This window comes from Amia ocellicauda, chromosome 6, assembly GCF_036373705.1.
Source record: "Amia ocellicauda isolate fAmiCal2 chromosome 6, fAmiCal2.hap1, whole genome shotgun sequence".
NCBI lineage: Eukaryota > Metazoa > Chordata > Actinopteri > Amiiformes > Amiidae > Amia > Amia ocellicauda.
Genome location: NC_089855.1, coordinates 37895859 through 37912592, shown reverse-complemented (window position 1 = coordinate 37912592; position 16734 = coordinate 37895859). Strand labels below are relative to the sequence as shown.

At 40.6% G+C, this 16734-nt stretch overlaps 1 long non-coding RNA gene across 1 annotated transcript; it reads left to right on the top strand.

Annotated features, from left to right (window-relative positions):
* The first annotated feature begins 4 nt into the window (after positions 1 to 4).
* Positions 5 to 16319, top strand: LOC136751451 (uncharacterized). The gene is made up of 3 exons (XR_010817010.1): positions 5 to 144; positions 15895 to 15965; positions 16075 to 16319. It is a non-coding gene; the product is annotated as an uncharacterized LOC136751451 (long non-coding RNA).
* Positions 16320 to 16734: the final 415 nt, after the last annotated feature.

The window sequence follows — 16734 nt, the reverse complement described above, 5'->3', positions numbered from 1 at the left end:
TATTTGTTGACTTTCATTGCACATTCCATTCTGAACAGTGAATCCGAGAATGAACTATGAAATACTGCAGGAGATAAACCAAAGAAGACATGCAAAAAATAAGATTCAGCTCTTGTGTTGCACATCTTCTATACTTCTTACAAGGTAAGATAGCTCTCACTTACATAGAAATGGTGCAATTTGCCTTCAAGGCTATGAAAACAGGTTTTGATTGTTTCATTATGGGATCTACAGATGCATAGAAGTATTCAATTTAATTTGAACAAATATGTGACCCTAAGAATTTCTCGGCACGTAAAGCTTATTCATATTGCAATGATATCAGCTATTTATCAAATGATTCATTTTAAATATAGAGACAGGGAAAATAACTAGGAGAATGTAATGTATTCAAATGTAAAGCTTCATGGTGGGGCATATAATATTGACAGCAATTTCTTATTTTGTTATTTATTCTAGAAAAGGATTTAATTTCCTTCATATTTTAATTTTGAAACTATAGGTTTTTAATACTAAGGAGGAAATCAAGTGGTTAATGTTGATTTCACCTTTGGAAAGTTAAAGTAATCAGGTTCTCTTTAAAGCATTTAGACAGTAGACTACTGCCCATGACAAAATCCTTTAGGCAAAATTGTACATGATTGTTTACTATGCTGGGGCAGCCCTTAGGCTTCACAATACGTTGCCCAGGCCTCTTATAGAGCTTTTCCACCGACAAGGAGCCGGTGCTAGTTCAGAGCTGGTGCCTAATTTGGAACCATTTTTTGCTTTTCCACCATAAAAGAACTGGCTCGGTACCGCACGGAGATGCTTTTTCTGGCACCAAAAACTTGCTGGTCTGGAACCTAAGAACCAGTGACGTCAGGTGCCAGAGGGCGGGGTAAAGTCGTCTCCACAAAAAGTTATTTGCTGGAGTTCAGCCGCCATGTTTAAAATGCCAGCAGAGACGCGGGCAGTGAGGAGAGTTTTGATTAGAAATGAGTGAAATCAGCAGCAAACAGCGGTCTGTCAGAGAGACACTACAATAACAATATGGTCTCACGAGGTCAATAACTAGTTAGGAGTTGGCAAATGGCAGCAATGAAAGACGATTGAGCGCAGCTTCCGTGAAAGGAAAGACGTGTTACAGCGATATTATGATGATGGAGAGTTAATGCGACGATGTAAAATTGAACAGAAATGTTTTTTGTTAATGAACTGGTCATTAACTGGTCCGGTGTCACGCTGAATCCAGCACCCCTACGAGTCATGTGTCCCGGGTTGGTTTGCGCATGATTAAAAATTAAAAATTAAAAAGTGATCTGGTCAGATGAGTCATCCTTCACCATATTCTCGACAAGTGGGCAAGTGTATGTTTGGCGTACACCAAGAGAATGGTACACACCTCACTGCTTGACCCCTACATTGAGGGGGGTCCGTTATGCTTTTGGGGGGGATTTTCCTGGCATGGTTTCGGTCCACTTGTCCCCTTCAGCGATCCCCAACACGTGGCTCGCGGGCAACAGTGAGGTCATCAAGGATGCCATGCTTGCGGCTTCTGAAACGTTGTTTCAAGACTTTAAAAATCATTTGGAAATTGTGTCTGCAATTAAAGTTATTCCGCTCTCTGGAAATTCAGTAACAGAGGACTGAAGCAATGTCAAAAAAAGTCACCTGCATGCTAAAACATGTAAAAAGTCGACAAATCCACAGATGTATGCAACATAGCTCAGGTATGCATTTTTCTCAGGGCTGTTTTTTAGGATTGTAGTGTGAAAGAAGGCTGGCTGTAAGATCACTGTCAGAAAAGGAGTATATCAATGGGACAAAATCTTTCCAAAACTCTAAACAGCATCTGTTGAAGAAGTGTTCAAGACTCCATTTATACAAATCTCATTTAAACAACTTACGATTTGCCAATGGCATTGCATATTTGCAAAAACACCTGAAGACCTGCAGTTTCAATTTCAATAATTCTCACATGCAAGCAAGAAAACTGGACTTAAATTGAACCTGGGTAAAACAAAAGTCATGCTTAACAGCTTTGTTAAATATAAGAAAATTGAAGTATACCTTGGACTACAAATCAGTGCAGACTGAGGTATCATGGAAGAAATCAAAAGCAGAGTAAGAGTGGGATGGAGTGCATTTGGAAGAATCAGCATGCTGTTGAAATCAAGCCATTTGCCTGCAGAGAGAAGTATTTGATCAATGCATACTACCAGTGTCATGGCTGTGAGACCTGGTCGCATAATGCAATAAAGATACAGAAATGGTGGACAACACAATTCACCGAAACCGAACATTTTCAATTGCAATAGTTCTTTAGACTTTGTCCTTGCTATAGCAGCAGAACATTCAACTTGCCAGAGAACTGTCTCTGGACCCCACCAGAGACGTGTATACAGCGAGAAGAGCTGTCACTTCAGCGGAACATGTAGGGTTGGCCGTGCACCAGCTCTGGAGCATGGAGCCAGCACCAGGACCTGTATCCAGAGCAGAGCTGAACAGTTTTTGTTAGTTGTGCTCTGGAGCCGGAGTGGAGCTGGAGCTGGCATTGCTGGAGCCGGAGCGGAGCTCATCGGAGCGCTCTGGAGCCGGAGCTGAGGTCATGGAGCTGCTCCACTCTTACCCCCTTCATTAAGCTCACTCAGACATTAAGTCCAGTTTTCTTAAATTAATAAAATATATACTTTCATAGGTATTGAAGAGCCAGTATGTTTTATATAAATTGTATTATGTTTTATATTTATAATAGTATTCTGACTGAGCAAAGTAGATTTATTAAGCTAGCAACAGCCACTAATGCAGTTGTTCAGGGCATACCCTATAGACATTCCTGTCAATAATAAAAGGATCAAACAGGAGAGAGAGGGCCCAGAGCTGTTTTTTTAAAGTTTGTTTGTGGACTTAATTGCTTTCCCAGATTGGCAGGAACTGTTTTGTTAATGATTGATTGACAGTTGTAAAAGCTGACCGTGGATCAGACCTTTTGCAAATACATCAAAGGATGCCATTTGGTTTCCATATTCCACACCTCCCCCCAGGAAGACAACTACAAACATTACAAGGGCGAGAGACCTGACCTCAAGACAACACTTTTGGAAACCTGTGACTGACCCTGCCCACTGAACCACATGTCATGCATTGTATAAAAGCTGTTAACTTCTGCTGTTCAGAGAGAGACTCCGCTCAGGTGGAGAGCTTCCATGTCAGAGCCTCTCAGGTCTGGCATGTTAAATAAATACTTTATCCTCTGTGCATCAAGACAGGGTTCCTCAGGTAGAGTTGTGTATTGGGGGTTATAAAATAAGATCAGTTCTCACTCCAGCTATTAGTACATAATACATAATTTTTTATTGTAATTATATGACACCTTCACTTTCTCACTCCGTTCAAGAAGTGATTCTATAGTCTCAGGGCACATCTCTCATAAACCACTTGCAAAAGAAGTAAAGTCAATTTTAACTCTAAAGTTTTAAGTATTTCCAAATTATTTTATTCCTACCAAATTCTTAATCTACCTAAATTAACCTAATTTTAGCCATCTGTTATCTGAAGTGTCCTGACTAGTTTGTCCAAAAGTTTTTTGCCAGGGAGTTACATGCAGGAGTCATGCCCCCTGCACCTTGTTTGCCACTTTTAAGATACGAAAACACCAGACCCCTGGTGGGGGGGGTTTGTGAAATGTCAACCTAGAGGGGGTGCTGGCAATTAGACGACGATGGGGTTGGGGGTTGAGGGCAGATTGTACACTGATAACATTTTTAACGACATATTCAATAGATTACAGTAATTAAAATAACCAGACATCTTCCAAAAATACTGGACAGGGGGTCAAAGTACATACACTGCATGGCCAGAAGTATGTGGACACCTGCACGTGAAACATCTCATTCCAAAATCATGGGCATTAATATGGAGTTGGTCCCCCCTTTGATGTAATAACAGCCTCCACTCTTCTAGGAAGGCTTTCCACTAGATTTTGGAACATTGTTGAGGGGATTTCAGCCACAAGAGCATTAGTGAGGTTGGGCACTGATGTTGGGCAATCAGGCCTGGCTGACAGTCAGCTTTTCCATTCATCCCAAAGGTGGGATGGGGTTGAGGTGAGGGCTCTGTGCAGGCCAGACAAGTTCTTTGACAAACTATTTCTGTTTGAACCTCGGTTTGTGCACGGGTTGTCATGCAGTCATGAAACAGGAAAGGGCTTTCCCCAAACTGTTGCCACAAATTTGGAAGTGCAAAATCATCTAGAATGTCATTGTAGGCACTAGCGTTAAGATTTCCTTTGGTGGGACTAAGGGCCGAGCCCTGAGACCATTATTCCTCCTCCAAACTTTACAGTTGGTCTATGAATTCGTGCAGGTAGCCTTCTCCTGGCATCCGCCAAACCCAGATTCCTCCGTCGGATTGCCAGATGGTGAAGCGTGATTCATCACTCTAGAGATCACATTTCCACTGCTCCCAGGTCAAATGGTGGCTAGCTTAACACCACTCCAGCCGACGCTTGGCATTGCGGATGGAGATCATGGCTGCTCGGCCATGGAAACCAATTTCATAAAGCTCCAGGACAAACAGTTCTTCTGCTGACGTTGCTTCCATTGGCAGTTTGGCACTCGGAAGTGATTGTTGCAACCAACAAAAGACTATTTTTATGTGCTACGTACTTCAGCACTCAACAGACCCATTCTGTGAGCTTGTGTGGCCGACCACTTCATGGCTGAGCTGTTCTTGCTCCTAGATGTTTCCTCTTAACAATAACAGCACTTACAGCTCACCAGGGCAGCTCTAGCAGGGCAGAAATTTGACAAACTGACTTGTTGGAAAGGTGGCATCCTATGATGGTGCCACGTTGAAAGTCATTGAGCTCTCAGTAAATTCATTCTACTGCCAATGCTTGGATAAGGAGATTGCCAAAAGTATTTACCCCTCTTGATCTTTTCCACATGTCACTGTGAAATCAGAATGGATTTAATCAGGAGTTTTTTTACGGTAGCCATGAAGTGCAACTGCTGAAAAAATAAAGCAGTGGCTGTAAGATATGTAAGTGCTGAAAAAATAAAGCTGTGGCTGTGAGATTTGAAGTGCTGAAAAAATAAAACAGCAGCTGCGAGATTTGCAGCGACTGCGAGATTTGGAAGTGCTGAAATAATAAAGCAGCGGCTGCGACATTTGCAGCGTATGTAAGATTTGAGAGTGCTGAAAAAATAAAGCAACTGCTGCAGCATTTTCAGAAGCAATTATGGAAAGGGAGGGTATATTGTAAAATATATTTGACTTATGCCATTAGACAGCAAGCAGGTCACGTCGGCCAACCCTGGTTCTCCGGAAGAGTCAACAGAATTTGGGAAATGCAAAATTAGAGAGAAGCCTTTAACAAATATGAATAACTCAAAAAAATCTAAGAAACAATAATAAATAACAAATTCATATAAATAGTATTTTTATTTTATTAAGGACTTCTGCATTGTCTCTCTAACTTATCTTAATTCTACATGTGGTTTATACTGAATGTACTTTTCTGCTTATCCATGTCCTGTCTGTAGTGTTCTGTACAAAACCTGTTGGGAACCTTAACCTTTGTTGTATTGGCTACTTCAAATAAACCATTTAACACATTTGCCTGCACAATATACACTCACCTAAAGGATTATTAGGAACACCTGTTCAATTTCTCATTAATGCAATTATCTAACCAACCAATCACATGGCAGTTGCTTCAATGCATTTAGGGGTGTGGTCCTGGTCAAGACAATCTCCTGAACTCCAAACTGAATGTCTGAATGGGAAAGAAAGGTGATTTAAGCAATTTTGAGCGTGGCATGGTTGTTGGTGCCAGACGGGCCGGTCCGAGTATTTCACAATCTGCTCAGTTACTGGGATTTTCACGCACAACCATTTCTAGGGTTTACAAAGAATGGTGTGAAAAGGGAAAAACATCCAGTATGCGGCAGTCCTGTGGGCGAAAATGCCTTGTTGATGCTAGAGGTCAGAGGAGAATGGGCCGACTGATTCAAGCTGATAGAAGAGCAACTTTGACTGAAAGAACCACTCGTTACAACCGAGGTATGCAGCAAAGCATTTGTGAAGCCTCAACACGTACAACCTTGAGGCGGATGGGCTACAACAGCAGAAGACCCCACCGGGTACCACTCATCTCCACTACAAATAGGAAAAAGAGGCTACAATTTGCACAAGCTCACCAAAATTGGACAGTTGAAGACTGGAAAAATGTTGCCTGGTCTGATGAGTCTTGATTTCTGTTGAGACATTCAGATGGTAGAGTCAGAATTTGGCGTAAACAGAATGAGAACATGGATCCATCATGCCTTGTTACCACTGTGCAGGCTGGTGGTGGTGGTGTAATGGTGTGGGGGATGTTTTCTTGGCACACTTTAGGCCCCTTAGTGCCAATTGGGCATCGTTTAAATGCCACGGCCTACCTGAGCATTGTTTCTGACTATGTCCATCCCTTTATGACCACCATGTACCCATCCTCTGATGGCTACTTCCAGCAGGATAATGCACCATGTCACAAAGGTCCAATCATTTCAAATTGGTTTCTTGAACATGACAATGAGTTCACTGTACTAAACTGGCCCCCACAGTCACCAGATCTCAACCCAATAGAGCATCTTTGGGATGTGGTGGAACGGGAGCTTCGTGCCCTGGATGTGCATCCCACAAATCTCCATCAACTGAAAGATGCTATCCTATCAATATGGGCCAACATTTCTAAAGAATGCTTTCAGCACCTTGTTGAATCAATGCCACGTATTATTAAGGCAGTTCTGAAGGCGAAAGGGGGTCAAACACAGTATTAGTATGGTGTTCCTAATAATCCTTTAGGTGAGTGTACATTATAAAGCAAACCAAATAAAACAATATATAAATTAACCCATTTACACAATAAAGTTGTAAGAAAAGTATCTTCAATTTATATAAACATCAACATTATTATTATTATTATTATTAATGAGTGTTACTCTATCATTTGGAATTGCTCTCAAATTAGCCTGCCCCACTTTTGTGTGACTAGACATTGTAATTTACATTGGATTCAGGACTACTTTACTTTTTCACATGTAAAATCTTTCAAATACAGTTAACAGAAAATAAAGATTCTACAGTAAATTAATAACTGTATCAGAAAAACCACTTCTTGGAGTTTACATATAGGCTGAGTACTGTAATTGTAATTGTAATTGTATTTTTTCAGCACTTCCAAATCTCGCAGCCGCTGTAAATCTCACAGCCGCTGCTTTATATTTTCAGCAGTTGCACTTCAGGGCCACCATAGTTTTTGCCACTGATCAACACCGAACATTCCCATAATGTCAAAGTGAAAAATATGATATGCATTTTTTTCTAAATTAATTACAAATACAAAACAGAAAATAATTGAATGCATAAGTAATCACCCCTTCAGTCAATATTTGGTAGAGGCACCTTTTAGAGGCAGCAATTACAGCCATGAGTCTATGTGGATGAGTCTCTACCAGCTTGCACATCTGGACACAGCAATGTTTGCCCATTTGTCTTTGCAAAATTGCTCAAGCTCCATCAAGTTGGATGTTCAACTCTTTCCACATATTCTCAATTGGATTGAGGTCCAGGTTTTGACTGGGCCACTCCAGGACATTGACCTTTTCATTTTTAAGCCACTCCAGTGTGGCTTTGGCTGTATGGTTGGGGTCATTGCCCTGCTGAAAGATTAATCTTCTCCCAAGTCCCAGGTCTCTTGCAGACTTCAACAGTTTTTTATAGGATTGCTCTGTACTTTGCTGAATCCAATTTGCTTAATTCTGCCACCACCATGCTTCACGGTAGGGATGGTGTTCTCAGGATGATGTGTGTTGTTAGGCTTGCACCAAATGTTGCACTTAGCATTGAGGCCAAAAAGCTCTATTTTGGTCTCATCAGACCATAGAATCTTCCTCCACTTGGACTCAGAGTCTCCCACATACCATATACACTAATTAGAAGGAGTGTCCACATACTGTTGGCCATGTAGTGTACAAATACCGGACAGTCTGCTAAAATACTGGCCGACTGGCAACCCTAAAGCCAGTTAAAAGCAGCCAGAGCTGGAGCAGCAGTGTGGAGCCACTCCGGAGCCGGAGCCAGCAAACCTGGAGCACTGCCAACCGTAATCTGATGGATTTAACTTTTGCACAACTCTTTTTTCTACCAAAAAGAAACAAGGGACTTGTCAAGCCCCTGATTAGGTCAGCCAACTTACCATGAGATTTGAGAGTGGGCTGCGAAGTTAAAAAGGTTGGGAATGGCTGGTCACATACATACAGTAATGTACAGCATATCATAAATAGATGTACATATGCAAAATATAATTACAATATTTGTAATTACATAAAAGGGAGAGAGAGAGACAGAAGAATGAAAGAAAAAAAGTCCCTACTTTTGAACTTTTGAACCAGTACATATTATCTAGTTACCACTGAAAGAGAATAAATCAACTCCCAGTACTACAGCAAAAAGTAAGGGTTTCAGAAGGCAAAACCACAGTAAGAAAGATCAAGGACTGGTCATTTAAGGTGAAACTCAACTCACTCCATCCAAGTGGTTGCTTGGCTGCCAAAAATAAAGGGCCTGCTTCCCAGGGTTTCAGCTTTTTCTGAGGATGTTTCAATTTAGTCCCGAGCTGCTCATTCACAAGTGTACAAGATCCTGTGTCCAGCCAGAATAGCTTCCACTGGCAAAAAGATAAAGGCACAATCATCTGAGAAGAGACAGAAATAAGAGGTTCATAACTACTCTTCTGTCAAGTAGATCTTTTGGAAGATAATTTCTTGGTATCCACGCATTATAGTAGTTACAGTGCAGTTACTTTTTTCTAACCCAGTAGATGCAGTATCATCATGTGGATGGTGATAAGATTTATCACTACTAATTTCTCCCCTAACTTTAGTTTTGCCTTTGAAAAAAGGACAAAATGCAGGAGTATGACTTCCTTCATGACATTTTTCTATACATTTAAGGGAATCATCATCATCACTTGGTCCATCATAAGTGGGAAACTCCAGATTAATGGGGTATCTTTTTTGGGATATCAAGGGACATCACCAGACTGAGGAAGAGGAGTACAAGATGATATCAATTCAGTATTGCAAACACAACTATGCACACTAGGAAACAAATCAACATGAAAATAAAGTGTTTCAGCCTCCACTTTGGAAGTGTAGAAACATGGCTTACAGAACATGATGGGGATCAATACAAGTTGAAATGATACACACAGTTTAGGAGACACAGTCATAATCGAAGAGGTGGTGGGGTAGCATTATATGTCAGAAATTACAATGAGGCAGAATAATTCAAATTAGATACTATTAATGAAACAGAATCTTTGTGGGTTAAACTTTTGAATAAAAGATCTGGAGGATTAGTGGTAGGAGTGTGTTACAGACCACCCAATTCGGATATTCAGAAACAAGTTGCATTGTACAATGTAATCAGGACTGCATGTTGCAAGGATGTAGCTGATATAATGGGGGATTTCAATGTCCCAAACATAGACTGGGAAAGCCCAGTTGGCACTACAGAAACACAAAAAAATGGTTGAGATGGTAAATGACTGCTTTCTAAATCAATCTGTCAGGGCACCAACCAGAGAAAGTGCATGCATTGATTTAATATTTTCAAATGACCAAGAGAGAATCAGAAGGATATTACTTAGAGGACCAATTGTGAATTGCAATCACAATATGGTTAGCTTTGAGGCATACTTTCAAAAAACAAGGACCAAGTCTAAAACAATACAGATTAAGACAAAAATTGATGGTTATATTTAAACAATACACTACTAGAGGCTCAGGAGAAATTTGTACCAAAACTTAGCAAATTGAGGACCGGCTGCCTGCCAGAAATGCATTGACAGAGGTCAGCAGGAGGGCAAGGCTCTTGCCTGGGCTGTGGCCTGGAAGCTGAGGTCGGGGGGCCTCCCTGCCATTGAGCTCCTGCAGGCTGCCTGTGCTGCTGGGCCTGGGGTGTAGGGTAAACCTCTCTCTCCTGGAGGGTGTGCATCTCACCTGTATTACTTGTAAAATATATCAGACAGAAAATTGAGGAGCATCTTAATGAAAACCATAATATTGGTGATAGTCAATATGGGTTTAGACAAGACAGATCATGTCTTACTAATTTATTAGTTTCTTGAACATGCAACTACAGCTGTAGATCACATTAATGCATATGATATGATATACTTAGATTTTCAGAAAGCTTTTGATAAGGTTCCACACAAAAGACTGATCCTAAAATTGGAAGCCGTAGGTAATCAGGGTAATGCAAGTAGATTATGAACTGGTTAATATAAAGGAAACAGAGGGTGTTGATAAGAGGAGTTGCTTCTAACTGGAGTGAGGTTGTTAGTCGAGTTCCACAGGGATCAGTATTATTAATTAAATGTGGACAGGTGCAAGGTATTACATGCAGGTAATCAAATGTACAAACTATACGTACACTATGGGAGGAATAGAACTGGAAGAAGTAATGCATGAGAAACCAGAGGAGCTTTTTCAGATCAGCATGGACACACGCACCCGGGGACACAAATGGAAGTTGGGCTACAAGGCATTCAAAACAGAAAACAGGAGACACTTCTTCACACAGAGAGTAGTCACAATCTGGAACAAACTCCCCGGTGATGTGGTAGATGCTGAAAGTTTGGGAACATATAAAAATAGACTGGATAGGATCCTTGGATCACTCAGTTATTAATGGACACCAAACGAGCATGATGGGTCGAATGGCCTCCTCTCGTTTGTAAACTTTCTTATGTTCTTCTTATGTTCTAATGAATTGGAAAGAATGCAGACAAATGAACAGTTACTTGCCAGAAACTTCCAGGGTCACAGCACACAAAGAACAGAAGCACAAATGATTTCTTTTTTCCTCCACATTGCCTAATTTTGTCACGTGACAACTATCCCCTATTTCCAATATTTACAATATTTGATTACGTGCACGGGAAAAACAGCATTATACTTGTTTAATACTTTCCGTTGCTGTGTTCTACTGTTTTAAACCCGTGAATGTAATAAAATCTGATTAGAATTGCCGACTCCAAATCTTATTTCCAGCACAACAGTATTCCAGATGAGGTATAACTAGCGCATTGTACAGTCTTAACATTACTTCCCTTGTTTAAAATTCTACACTTTTGACAACATACACTTAGCCCGTGTGTCCACCAAAGCGTTCTTTCCTGAGGTCGGCGTGTTTTCTCAATAGTTTGCACGCTGAGCGCCTAGCGCTGGGCGTTTTTTTTTCTGGTCGCCGAGAGTTGAAAAATGTTCAACTTTGAGTAATACGCTGCGCTCGTCACTGTCAGTTTTTACCCAGCCGTCCAATCACAGTGGAGGAGGGGCGGGACAAACGCCACACTGCCCGTCCATTCTCCCTCTCTACGCTCTTCAGGCTTCCCTCTACCTTGTGCCCACGTTGTACAGTTAGTATTTGTTAGCAACACAAACTATCTGCGACATAACAAAATGTGGAAAAAGTGAAGCGCTGTGAATACTTTCCGGATGCACTGTATCTGTTTTTTCTTTTGTAAAAACCTCAGTGAAATACTCATTTAGAACATTTGCCACAACTTGTTCATTATCCAAGATACTTCCATGTTTGCCCTTTATCTGTTTCACTTTATATGTATATATGTGTGTATATGCAACTAGATATTGTTTGTTAAACGTGATGTATGACAGTATTTTTCCAATTTATATCTTGTTATATATATATTAATTCTATTTGATAGATACTGTATCAGGTCTGCGTTCAGTACGGGTTCTGTCTATAAGACATATCGACCTGCCAGTTTTCTGTGATGCTATATTTACCATAGCTATGTTTTATTGTATGTAAACTGTTTATTTACATTGCAATTAAGACTCTCTTTTCATTTAATTGTAGTTTCACCTCTCTTTTATTTTTCTATTTAGTGGAAACTGTACCAACCCAATTATTTGCCACATGATTCACTGGGGCAAAATCTGTGCAGCAATAAATATTGGAATACAAGTACAGACTGTTTCTTATGCAATATAAGAGGTTTAGCTGTCTGTTGAATTGTACAATGTCACGTGCAAGGAGAACAGAACATCCTTGCTACATGCAGTCCTGATTACACTGTACAATGCAACATTTTGCTGAATATCTGAGTTGGACTCCTACCACTAATCCTCCGGATCTTTTATTCAAAAGTTTGGCCTACAAAGATTCTGTTCTGTTACTGGGATCTAATTTGAGTTCTGACCAGTAGCCCGTCTACTAGTTTAGGGAGATCAGCAACCTGAGCCAACCAGACAGGCAAGATACCATGCGGGTCTCCTTATCACTAGAACACACTGTGTGATCTACGCCTCTAAGAATCGAGTCTCCTACTATAACTACCTCCCTGTTCTGGGGGGGAATGGGCACCATGGTGCTCTGGTGCTCAACTGCCCTCCCATCACCCTCAGAGCTGTCACTGTCCAACTCGGTGTCCAGCAGTTGGAACCTGTTGGGCAGTTCTAGCTCTTGGGGTGTCTCTAGGGGTTGTGCGTGCCCTTTTCTGCAGTTACGATCTACTGTAACCCAGCAGTTCTGTCCATTTTCCTGCTCTACGGTCTCAACTCTCCTAGGTTTAGGCGTGCACACCATCTGTCTCATGGGCTGATTGACCAATTCTCCCTAATACAGTGCAAATCAACAAGCTGAGCCTCAAGATCATGAACCTTGATCTCTAGGATTTCAACCTGCCGACAACATTCACAAATGAAACCCTCTTTAATGAGTTCATCCAGGAAGTGGCCACATGCTGCTTGTTGTTGTTGTTGTTGTTGTTGTTGTTGTTGTTGTTGTTGTTGTTGTTGTTGTTGTTGTTGTTGTTGTTGTTGTTGTTGTTGTTGTTGTTGTTGTTGTTGTTGTTGTTGTTGTTGTTGTTTTCTTTTTGTAGGTCTCTTGGTTCCAAATCCCTAGTCAACTGCTTAACTTTCTGCTTTAAGTAGCTTTTGTCTACCTGCCCCCAATTCACACCTAACTGGCCCCACCTGGCTCCTCCTGCAACAGAATTTCTGCTAGTCATTGACTAAATCTCCTTTCTTCAACCTGTTTACTTTCACCAACTCAGCAGCGGAACCGGCAAACTACAGACAATGCTAACTTCAATTAAGGCAAACTTAAAACAAAATGAGCAATGCTAAGACTGGTCTGAAACTAGTCAAACAACAAGATGGCTGCTAATCACCTGTACTCTCTTGTCTCTGTCTGTGGCAACTTGTAACTACTTCGGTTATTGTAAATATTTCTGTTATTCTGAATCACTCCATTATGGTTCACTGAATGTCCTTTAAATGGAAAATAATGATTAATAATGGAGTCATTCATCATTAGATCAATATGATAATTCACATGGACATAAATTAACAATGCTAATTAGAGCTTTAAAGACAGATATCAACATTAGAAATTAACATCAAAATCTGCCAAGCCAAAATATGAGGCAATGTATTCCTTTGAGAAACTGACTCTGTTATTTTATTTTATGTGTTTTTCACCCTTTATCCAGAAAGATGGTTTATGGTTTTGTTACATTACTTTTGATTTGAGTATGAAGTATGAAGCTTCACAATTGACATGATTAGAAATACAAAAGTTTTGATTTGTGTGCATCTTTTATCAGTATGTTCACAAAGTTAATTTGTTTGCAGTTTATTATTCAGTACAGTTTATTCCAGCATATAATGAAAAGTCAATGCAATGGCAATCAAAGTTTAACAAATCCCCACCAAGCACACACACTTCACACCCCTGCCTGTCACAGCCCTGTCTAGCACCTCTAAAATTCCTGTCTAAAAGCACTTACCCACCAGAGGTAGCCATTGCCTCATCCATACCGATCTCCTTTCCCAGCTCCCCGAATGCAATCATTCAGTCATCACACAATCACCCTGATTATTTACCACACACATGCTCCCCATCATCCTGTAAAGTTTTGTATTCCCTGTGATTAATCTCCAAGCAGTTTCTTTGTTTTGATCACCTGTTTGCCACCTCTGATTTCTCATGACCTTGACTTCAGGATTACCTGACACACTGTTTGCCTGATCAACCAACCCTTGCCTGTGACCATGACCACGTCTTGCCTTGCCTCCATTTGCCCTGCCTTGCTGTTACTTGACCTCTGCTTGTTTTTGACTGCCTCAACCACGCTCCGCACCTGGGTCCTCCATTTTCCTGTCGTCCCCAGTCCTTGGGACTGTGACACTGCCATCTTATCTCGGTTCAATCACATAGAACCTTTAGTTTTCTAAAACAGTAATTTGTTACAAAATTTGTCTCTACCTTCTCTAAATTTGAGGCCATCTCATATGCGGGCCAGTAAGGTAATATGTTGGAATTCATCAACTAAGAATTATTATTATTATTATTTCTTGACTTACAACATAAGTACAAAACAAAGTGCAAAAATACAGTTAAGTAAAGGCATCAAACAAAACAAATTCAATTTACATAAAACAGCAATTCAAAATATAATACATTTTACAAATTCCAATATACACAAGCAAGTACAGTAAGTGAGGTCATACATCCTGGACAGTAAAAGCTAAGTGCTGTCAAGATGTAGGGTCACAGTCAAGGGCTATGGGAAAGGGAGCAAGGAGGAAAACAATCAAAACATAAGCATAATAATAAAACTGAAGTGCTATCTAACAGGGATCAAAATGACTAATATTACAAGTACTGTCAGATATAAGAATTAAATAAAGTAAAGTAAAATAAGATCTGCATGTTGGGGCGACTTGATCTTAACCATAAAATAAGGTCAAGAAGAATCAGATGCTCAAGCAATAAGTGACAACTTCTTATTATTAAGTTTGTTCTCTGAACTTGAGAAGCCATACATTTAAAAGGACCCCACAAAACTTAAAAACCTGAAAAATTCAAACCACATTCATACTCCATTAATGACCTTGTTAACGCTGATGTGATGTCATGACTCCCTGATTTGACTACTACTTCCTGTTTTAGGATTATGCCAAAGCAAAGTGGGGAGGAATGTGAGCCAGCTCACAGATCAGCCAATAGGGGGAGATTATGTGGGGCTGGAATAGGGCTGACTAGACCCAGCACACACCATGGGAGGGATCTTTACCAGCCCTGGAATCAAAAGTCAAAAGAGAACTGTGACTAATCAAGGGGGGGTGGGGGAATTAGACAGCACCTGCAGCCAATGTAATTGTTTTTCTTCCCCAGCTACACCATTTAAGAGGAGTTTTTGTGTGTCAAAGGGGGGTTGGAGAGAAACAGGAGAAGCAACCAGAGGGGTATTCCAGAAAGGTGGCTTAAGAAATGCTAAACCATAGCCTGAACTCCGACTTGATTGAGAGAGACATGACAGTTCAAGATTTCTCGGTTCCACAAAGGCTGATTCTAGTTTAAGTAATCAAGTTCAACCAATCTCGGATAGGATGAACTGAAATTAGGAGCGTTCACATAGCATTTAAGAAGCTATCGCCTATCGATCACAAAACAAATGATTAATCATGGATACGAAACAGCGAGCCGCATACTTCTCAAGTCAGGAGCAAGAAACCATCACGAGAGCATATAATGAATACATTGATGTCTTCTCCTAAAAAAGTAATACTGCAGCGGCAGCAAAAGAACTGGAGCAGACTTGGCAAAAATTTGCTGATAGAGTGAATGTGTACGTTCTTCAGTCAAATGTGTATTTCAAGATAATTATTGCAATAGCCCTTCAAAACAAAAATGTGTGATTTTGGAGAATGTTGTAAGACAAGTTCATTAATGTGTTGTGAATGTAATTGAACTTGTTACCTGCAACAATTATGTTTTCTATTTTATGTAGCATATTGAAATGGATTGATATGTGTGCCTTTCTTTCAGTTGCAACCCTGGGGGTGTCAAGTGAACTTGGCAGCAAATAAGAGTAAAGTATAAGAACATTGTTCAAAATGGTAAGGTCATAAACGCTTTTTTTGTCTTCACAACTGCCTAAGCAACACCAATTCAGAGGTGTTGAAATGGTCGAGTGGTAAAAAACTTGTATGTACTTGTACTCATTAGCCAACAGGAAAAAAGTGGAGCAGAGGAGGACAGGAGGAGGACCCCCACCACCAGCCTTTACCACTGCAGAGGAGTTGGCTCTGGATCATAATAGAGGCAGGCCAATAATGGATGGCATTACTGGGGTTAGCTCATCTGAGCCATCTGACCCCCATGACACAAGTGCCTATGTAAAGGGTAAGCTGATCACATTGATTAGCAATTGCTCATCCTCGTCTTCATATACATCATCATCTTCCTGTAGTGACTGATGGCACCATTAATCTGCTGGAGCCAGGGCCCATTGAAAGTCCTGTGAGTAATTTCTGCAGTATATGAAACCGAGTTAAATGTGGAGTTGTGTAAGATGTGGATGGCAGGTGTACACTTAAAACCTTGTTGTGTTGTAGGAAGAGCATGATGAGGACACAATCTCTGCATGTTCTGAGAGGCCTCTAGAGGTACTATTCTTTAACATTGAGTCTGAATTGATTTGGCCACATACTAAAACCATATCCTCCATGTACTTTAGCAGGACATGGTCCCTCCCTCCAACTGGAACTTCTGCCTCTGCTGAGCCTTCCACCTCTAGAGATGTTGGTAAAGTAAGTCTAGCTATACAGCATTTTATGTGTATGCTTTTAGCCCATGTAATTTAAAACTGACTCAAGTAAAATAACC